Genomic DNA, 7,570 nt, shown 5'->3' with positions numbered 1-7,570 from the left:
ATCATGTGGTTTTTGTTCTGACATCTGTTGATGTATTTAATTACATTTATGGTTTTATGAATGTTGAACCAGTCTTGCATCCTAGGGATGAAGCCTACTTGGTCATGATGGATGATTTTTGAGATGTGTTGTTGAATCTGGTTTGCTGGGATCTTGTTGAGAATTTTGGCATCTATGTTCATCAAAGATATTGGCCTGTAGTTCTCTTTCTTTGTTGAATCTTTACCTGGCTTGGGTATCAATGTGATGTTAGCTTCTTAGAATGATTTGGGGAGGGTTCCATCTTTCTCAATCACCTGGAATACTTTCTGTAGGATTGGTATCAGCTCCTCCTAAAATGTCATATAGAATTCTGCTGGAAAGCCATCTGATCCAGGGCTTTTTTTGTAGGTAGTTTTTTTTTATTACATAATCAATTTCTTTGATTGTTATTGGTCTATTTGGGGTCTTGATTTCTTCTTGTTTCAACCTAGGCAGGTTGTATGATATCAGAAAGTCTTCCATTTCCTTAAGGTTTTCCAGTTTGTTTCCATACAAGTGTACCTAGTAGTGTCTAATGATCTTTCATATTGCTTTGGGGTCAGATGTGACATCTTTTGTGTTTCTGATTGTATTTATTTGGGCTTTTTCTCTCTTTTTCTTGGTCAGTCTAGCTAAGGGACCATCGAACCTGTTTATCCTTTCAAAGAACCAGCTTTTTGTTTCATTGATTTTTTGTATTATCTTTTTGTCTTCTAGCCCAGATTTGGGCTTTTATTTTGGTGATCTGGATTCTTCTGCTGCAGTTAGGGCTTTGGTGGTCTTGCTTTTCCAGCTTCCTTAGGTGACTTGTTAGGCTGTTGATTTGTGATCCTTCCATTTTCTTCATGTGTGTTTGTAGGGATATGAATTCCCCTATTACTACAGCTTTCATGGCATCCCAGAGATTTTGGTAAGATGTCTCTTCATTTTCATTTGTTTCCAGGTATCTTTTGATCCCTGTTTTGATTTCTTCATTGACCCAGGAGTTGTTTAGCATCATGTTTAGTGTCCATGTCTTTGTGGGTTTTGGGGGGACTTTGTTGGTGTCAATGTTTATTTTTATTCCACTGTGGTCCGAGAAAGTGCATGGCAGAATTTCGATCTTTTTAAATTTGCTTATGCTTGATTTATGTCCAAGTATGTGGTCGATCTTAGAGTACGTTCCATGCAGTGCTGAGTAGAATGTATATTCTGTGGTCGTTGGGTTGAGTGTTCTGTAGGTATCAATTAAGTCCATTTGGTCAAGAGTCAATTGAGGTTCTGGATCTCATTGCTGATTTTTTGTCCTGATGATCAGTCTAGGGTTGTGAGTGGGGTATTAAAGTCCCCAGTTATGATGGTGTTAGAGTCAATATCCTTCTTTAGTTTTCCTAGAAGTTGCTTTATGAAAGTTGGCGCACGTATGTTGGGTGCATATATGTTTAAGATAGATATTTCCTGTTGATGGAGTGAACCTTTTATCATTATGTAGTAGCCCTCTGTATCTTTTTTAATTTTTGATAGCTTAAATGGTATTTTGTCTGAAATTAGGATCACGACTCCTCTTTCTTTTGTGTTCCGTTCACCTGAAAATTTGTTTCTCATCCTCTTACTTTGATTCTGTGCATGTTCTTTCTAGTGAGATGGGTCTCTTGAAGGCAGTATATTGTTGCCTGGTGATAATTTATCCATTTTGCCATTCTATGTCTTTTCAGTGGTGCGTTTAGTCCATTCACATTCAGGCTAATTATTGAAATGTGAGAGTTGGTCTCTATCATAGAGTTCTTATAGAGTTGTTTTTGTAGTTCCTCTTAGTTTTTTGTCTTTCCTTTGGTTTTGGGGTTGGTTCATGTGTATTTTATTCTTTTTCCTGTACTCTTGTGAAGAACGTTGTTTTTTTTTCTTTTTCTTCTGTGTTTAGTACTTTCTTAAGTGTTTCATATAGAGGTGGTTTGGTGGCAGCGTGAGTTCTTAGGGATTGAATATCTGGGAAAGATTTTAATTCTCCCTCGCTGATGAAGCTTAGCTTGACTGGGTAGATTATTCTTGGTTGAAATTGTTTATCTTTTAGGACTTTGAAGATAGGGCTCCAAGCTCTCCTAGCCTGCAGGATTTCTGTAGATAAATCTGCTGCTATTCTGATTGGTCTTCCATGGTAGGTGATCTGGCCTTTTTCTCCTGCTGCCTTTAGGATTTTTTCTTCTATGCCTAGTTTGTTTAGGTGAATTATTATGTGTCTGGGAGTTGGTCTTCTCATTTGTTGTCTTGCAGGGGTTCTTTGAATCTCTTGTGTTTGAATTTTTGCATCACTGATTAGATGAGGGAAGTTTCCTTGAATGATCTCATGGAAAGTTTGTTCTAGTGTGGTCTCTGGCTCTCTTTCTGCCTCAGGTATGCCAATTACTCTTAGGTTTGGTCTCTTGAAGTAATCGCTCATCTCTTGAAGGTTTTGTTCTGTCTTTTGAGCTTGTTTCCTGTGTTTTTAACAATTTGGGTTAGTTCTATATTTTGGTCTTCAAGCTCTGAGATTCTTTCTACTGCTTGGGTAATTCTGCTTTCCATGCTTATCAGTTTGTTATTTATTTCATTCACAGTATTCTTTATTATTGTTATCTCAGATATCAGCTCCTTCCTAGTTTCTTCTTGTGTCTCTTCAATTCTTTTTAATCTCTCCATTAATGTCTTGATATCTAGGTTTGTAGCTTGAGACCCGTTATTCTGGGGGCTCTTCATTGTTTGCACTCCAAAGTCAGTTTTCTCAGTGTCTGCCCTCCCATGGGTCTGGGAGAGACCCATATTCTTCTTTTGGTTTTTCTTCATTTGTGTAGATTTCTCTCTCTCTCTCCCCCTTTCCCTCCCCTTCTTTAATTCTGTTTTTCAGGTAAGGTGGGGTTGCTTTTGCTTCGCTTGTGCAATCTCCTGTTCTTCCTCATGAGGGTCCTCTGATTGTTCACTTTTGAGGCTGGAGTGTAGGCTGCGAGCTGTACTTTTTGCAGTTTTGAGGTTTAATTGAGAGGGAAGCTATGATTCAGAATCTATCTGCTGATTCCAGCATCCACCAATAGGTTTTTTGTTGTTGTTGTTGTTGTTGTTGTTTTGAGTTGGAGTCTCACTCTGTCACCCAGACTGGAGTGCAGTGGCTGCTCCCGGCCACCACAGCCTCGACCTGCTGGGCTCCGGTGATCCTTCTGCCTCAGCCTTCCGAGTAGCTGGAATTACAGGCATGCGCTACCATGCCCGGCTGATTTTTTGATTTATTGTAGAGATGAGGTCTCAATGCCCAGGTGGGTCTCGAACCCGCAGGCTCAAGCAATCCTCTCACCTCAGCCTCCCAAAGGCGCGGGATTACAGGCTGAGCCACTGAGCCCGGCTCACCAACAGGTTTATGGGCACACTGGAACCTATTTCCCACTGCCTTACAATCTGTCTGTTCAGCGGGATGTAGGTTTGGTCCCTGGAACAAAAGGAGGTACGAAAGAGGAAAATAATGGAGGAAGGGGGGTCAATAGGAAGTTAAAAAGAGAGTAGAGTGAGAGGGAAAACAGACATACATACCAACTAACAGGTGAAAAAGGGACACAAGGCCAGAGAGAAGTGAAAAAGACACACAAGCAAAATTCCCTAAAGCATACCAGTAACCACGCAAAGACAGTCCAATAAAATCATGCCTTTTGATGTGTTTTCCCCAACACAAACAGATAGTCTAAGTCAAAAAGCAAACAAAAGTGAGCAAAACAAACAGTCAAAATAATAAAATCAAAAGTCAAAATAAGAAATCAGACTAGCTCTGGAATCTTTCCTGAGTGTCTAAAGTCTCTTCAGTTCTGATCTCCAGCCTCTCCCCTTTGCTTTCATTGCAGGCAGGTAGATTTACTCACAGCTTGGATTTGTTCTCTTAGCCTGCTGCCTGAGAGGTCTGCGACACTGAGTTGTCTGCATCTGATTCAGCATAGGGGAGGGGATTTGTCTCCTGTTTAGCGACATTACCATAGGAACTGAGGTGGAGGCTGCTCATAGGTGGGCAGGGCAATGCAAATCTCTGCCTGGAAAATGGCCAAGGTGGGCAGCTCCTCTTTCATGGATCCTTTCTCTCCGCTTGTTCGTCTGGGTCCCTGGGCGATCCACTATGATGGGCTGTGGTGGCATGCGAGGCACTGGGGATCAGCTGCATAGGTGGGCACTGGATCCGGTGTGCCACCAGCAGACTGGGATGGAGGAGGAAGCCATGAGTTCCCTCCTCTGGAGCTGAGAGCTGCCAATCAGCACCTCCTTAAGATATGCTGTTCCCTTACACAAGCCTGGGGTTGTACGCTAGGTGCCTCAGCCAGGGTGGGCCCAGAGCTCCAGAGCTCCAAAGGGCAGATGGTGAGTGGTGAGAGTGGCTTTGGGCTCCTCACAGGATACTTCAGCCAGAAATGGAGCTGGTATCTCTGAGGGGCGGGTGCCTCTTTGCCTATTTTTTAATGGGGCTGTTTTTTTTCTTTTGGTGCATTTGAATTTCTTGTAGATCCTAGATGTTAGACCTTTGTCAGATATACAGTTGGCAAATATTTTTTCCCATTCTGTGGGCTGTCTCCCTGCTCTCTTGATGGTTTCTTTTCTTTGCAGAAGTTTGTCAGTTTGATAAAGTCCCCTTGTCTATCTTATTTCTTATAGCATGGTTACTTATGGTTTTGATCAGGAATTGGTTGCCAGTTCCAATTTCCATAAGGGTGTCTCCTGCATTTTCTAAGATTCTTACAGTTTGAGGTTTTACGTTTAGGTCCTTGATCCATTTAGAATTAATTTTTGTGTATGGTGATAGGTAGGGGTCCTGTTTCAGTCTTCTGCGTCTGGTCAGCTAGTTTTCCCAGCACCATTTACTGAATAGGTTCTGCTCTCCCCAGTGGTTGTTATTGAAGGCTTTGTCAAATATTGAGTTGGTTGCAAAATTGAAGCTTTGCTTCTGGAATCTCTATCCTGTTCCATTGGTCTATGTGCCTGTTCTTGTACCAATACCAGGCTCTTTTGATTACTGTAGCCTTCTAGTAAAGTTTGAAGTTTGGAAGTGTGATACCTCCTGCTTTGTTTCTTTTGCTAAGGATTGTTTTGGCTACTCGTGGTCGTTTATGTTTCCTTATGATTTTCTGTATTGTCATTTCCAGGTCTGGGAAGAATGATGTTGGTAATTTAACGGGTATTGCATTGAATCTGTAGATTGCCTTTGGTAGGATGGACATCTTAACAATGTTGATTCTTCCTATCCATGAGCATGGAATATTTTTCCATTTGTTGGTGTCTTCTTAGATCTCTTTGAGCGGTGTTTTGTAGTTCTCGTTGTAAAGGTTTTTGACTTCTTTGGTTAGGAAGATGTCAAGGTATTTCTTTTTTGTGTGTGTGGTTATTATGAATGGGATTGTGCTTTTTATTTGGTTCTCTGCCTACTTGTTGTTGGTGTATAAGAATGCAACTGTCTTTTGCACATTTATTTTGTACCCTGAGACTTTGCCAAAGTCCTTTAGCAATGCAAACAGGTTTTTGACAGATTCTTTTGGATTTTTGAGGTTTAGGATCATATCATCAGCAAAGAGGGATAACTTGACTTCCTCTTTTCCTGTTTGGATACCCCTGATTTCCTTCTGTTGTCTAATTGCCCTTGCTAGGACTTCCAACACAATGTTGAACAAGAGGGGTGAGAGTGGGCAGACTTGTCTTGTTCCAGTTTTCAGAGGAGATGTTTCCAGTTTCTTTCCATTTAGCAATATGTTAGCTGTGGGTTTATTGTAGATGGCACTTACTATTTTGAAGCATTTTCCTTCTATACTTAGGTGTCTGAGGATTTGCATAAAGAAGGGACGCTGGATTTTATCAAAAGCTTTTCCTGAATCTAATGATAAAATCATGTGGTTCTTGTTTTTATATCTGTTGATGTTTTTAATTACATTTATGGTCTTGCAAACTTTGAGCCAGCCCTACATCCTGGGGATGAAGCTTACTTGGTCATGTTGGATGATTTTTGATTTGTGAAACAATTTTTAAATGTATGTGTCTTAAAACTGCAAACTCATATGAAATTATTACTATTGTCAAATAGTGAAAATTAAACTATATCCAATATGTGAGGGTTGATCAAACTTTTGGCATAAAAATACATCCTTATAAAAGCAATTTGTTAATGTATGATAGTCCAAAGACTAGAGGCAAGGTATCCCTTCAAATTCCAGAATATGAGTGGGTGGGTGGGGACAAGCTATAATCACCCACCATACCCCAGAGGTCTCTGCGTCTATGCTGGAGAAATCTGAGGAAAGTAATGAGATGGCCATGGAGAAGATGGGGAGTAATGTTTCCTTGAGAACTTCCGGAGGAAGCCACTAGAAGTTAAGCTTCAGCCAACCAAGCAATTGGAGAGTATAAAAATGGGAACTAGTAAAGCCATTAAATATATGTTTACTGTATAAGTAAGACCAAATAATAGTTTAAGCAGGAAGTTTGTGCAATAGCTATATACTCTGACAATCTAAGCACAGTATACCCATTGAAAGTTCAGTAGGGGACTAATTTTTTTTTTTTGCCAAATTATTTTTGGCAATAAAAATAATCTTACTCTGTCATCCAGGCTGGAGTGCAGTAGCATGATTATAACTTGCAGCCTTGAATATCTAGGCTCAGGTAATCCTCCTGCCTCAGGCTGCTGTGTAGCTAGGACTACAGGCATACACCACCATGCCTGGATAATTTATTAAAAAAATTTGTAGTGAAAAAAAAATGGACACAATTTAGCCAAAGAGTAGTCATTTTAACACTGCCTAGTTATCAAGTTTTTCTAGCAGTTCACTTTACTTTACCCTCTAATCACTAGCCAAGGACCAAACTGGTTTCTCAGAGGTAGCTATTAATAATTGTTTTACAGTCCCCTCCCCAGCTTGTTTCATACTAATTAGCTTCTCTATTTCAAATATTTGCCTCCATCCATAAGACACAGGTTAAAATCCTACCCCATACTATATACAACAATGTATTCAAATGGATCAAATACATAAACGTAAGAACTATTCAATAAAACTATTAAGTTCTTGGAAGGACACATAGGTGTAGATCTTTGTGATCTTAAATTAGACGATGGTTTCTTAAATATGACACCAAAAACAGAAGCAACAAAAGAAAAAATGGATAAATTGGACTTAATAAAAATTGGAGAATTTTGTACATCAAAGGATGCTATCATGAGAATGAAAAGAGACCGCTGAGCACAGTGGCTCAGGTCTGTAATCCCAGCACTTTGAGAGGCCGAGATGAGAGGATTGTTTGAGCCCATGAGTTTCAGAACTGCCTGGGCAACTTGGCGAGACCTCATTTCTGCAATAAATCAAAAAATTAGCTGGATGTGGTAGTGCATGCCTGTAGTTTTGGCTACTAGGAAGGCTGAGACAGAAGGACTGCCTGAGCCCAGCAAGCCGACACTTGCCATGAGTGTGCCACTGCCACTGCACTCCAGCCTGGGTGATGCAGTGAGACTCCAACTCAAAAAAAAAGAAAGAAAGAAAGAAAGAAAGAAAGAAAGAAAGAAGGAAAGAAAGAAGGAAAGAAA

This window comes from Carlito syrichta, unplaced genomic scaffold (genome assembly GCF_000164805.1).
Source record: "Carlito syrichta isolate Samal-C Ts95f unplaced genomic scaffold, Tarsius_syrichta-2.0.1 Scaffold308954, whole genome shotgun sequence".
NCBI lineage: Eukaryota > Metazoa > Chordata > Mammalia > Primates > Tarsiidae > Carlito > Carlito syrichta.
The sequence above is the reverse complement of the archived record's forward strand: the minus strand, read 5'-3'. Positions refer to the sequence as shown.